The following is a 1574-nucleotide window of genomic DNA, read 5'->3' as shown; positions in this document are numbered from 1 at the left end:
ACTTTTTTACCAAAAGATTTAATGAATAAAACGACAACCCCAAGATTTTCAAAAATATGTTCGGACTTTTCAGTTTTTTTTTTGCCACGTGTCATCTTTTAATAGGTTCAGCTATCTCGTCGGTTATATTTTCAAGGTGTCGCCAAAGTACAAATTATTTAGATCATTTTAGGAAACTTGGCCATTTTTGAATAATTCTTTTTTCTCTCTCTTCAGAATGGCCTTTTCAAGAATTTTTCCCGAAATAAATTTGACTCTAGAATTAAAGTTGAACTTGTTACACGTATACACGTCATGATGCTAAATCAAAGTTGAAATAATTTTGACTCTAGAACTAAACTATCTCATATTCTAGACCTGCAAGACCAGCAAAGGATATGATTCAAATCCAAACGAGGAATGGACCACCGGAAAGAGTTTCAAGTACTCTAATGAGGGTGCAAAGTCACCGAAATCATCGATAACGCCATCCGACTCGGCTACCACAAACAAGACCCCTTGTCCTTGACAATCGATCTCAATACGACCATCTTCGTCATATCTAAACCGCCCTGCCATTGGGTAAAACGCAACTAACGCCCTGCTCAAAGTGTCTATTATAACTTTCATATCAAAGTAGTTGGGAGGACTATTGGGCAGATAAAAATACACCAATTTCGAGTGAAAGTTCGTGGCAATGAGATCAAGGCAAGAGCTCCATAGCTTTACAAAGGGTGTCTCCTCCGCTGGCCTCACCATCGTCGATTCTTTTACGACCACCTTCATCTGTGTTTAATGTTTTGTCAATGATCCTGATGATGTTCTATGACACATTTAGGATTTAAGTATAGATCGATCTAGCAATCGGTGATGTAGATAAGGTGAAATTTGTTTGACGTACGTGTCTCATTGTTGAATGAAACATTCAAAATTGTGTACAGCTGGGGTGTTAAGAAGTTGTATGTGACTATGTGTTACTGGTATCAATAAACATATGTAAACATATATCACGTGCATGATACAAATGAAAAATGACAATGGAGAAAGTCCCTATCTAGATAAAAATATATAGGGTTTGGATCAAATACAAATAAAATTAACGTGCTAAACGTAATAATCAAATAGAGTAATTATATATACAAGTAGAGTAATTATGTAATTACTCTATGATAATTACTCTATGATGTAATTACATAATTACTCTACTTGTGTATATAATTACTCTACTTGATTCTTACGTTTAGCACGTTAATTTCATTTGTACGTTAACCTTCTCAAAAATATATATTCCTTTTACGAAAACTAGCAACGCAAATTGTCACACCAGATTTCAAACATTTTTTAAAAACACTTATTTGTGAGTTGTCCCACAAGATTCCAAGCTTTTCATAAAAAACTTATTTCTCTCGTAAGATTATAAAATTTAAAGCCCCCACAAGGGAAGACATGGTTAGTAACTAGGGTAGCCTTCAGTACCTAAAAACTTATCTTTGGTAGTGTAAATCGCTACCTCTGAAAAAATATAACTGATGTGTGGTTGAAAGCATGTGTTTATAGTGTGTAATCTCGTGTATTTTACTTGTTTATATGTATCG

General features: G+C 34.4%; 1 pseudogene; it reads right to left on the bottom strand.

The window, feature by feature from the left end:
* Positions 1–351: 351 nt before the first annotated feature.
* On the bottom strand, positions 352–738 carry LOC143545402 (shikimate O-hydroxycinnamoyltransferase pseudogene; annotated as a pseudogene).
* Between the last annotated feature and the right edge of the window lie 836 nt (positions 739–1574).

The sequence above is a fragment of the Bidens hawaiensis genome, unplaced genomic scaffold (assembly GCF_021521415.1).
Source record: "Bidens hawaiensis isolate Kalapana, Puna unplaced genomic scaffold, B.hawaiensis_p1.1 tig00013943_1, whole genome shotgun sequence".
Lineage (NCBI taxonomy): Eukaryota > Viridiplantae > Streptophyta > Magnoliopsida > Asterales > Asteraceae > Bidens > Bidens hawaiensis.
This window is presented reverse-complemented; position numbering and strand designations above follow the sequence as displayed.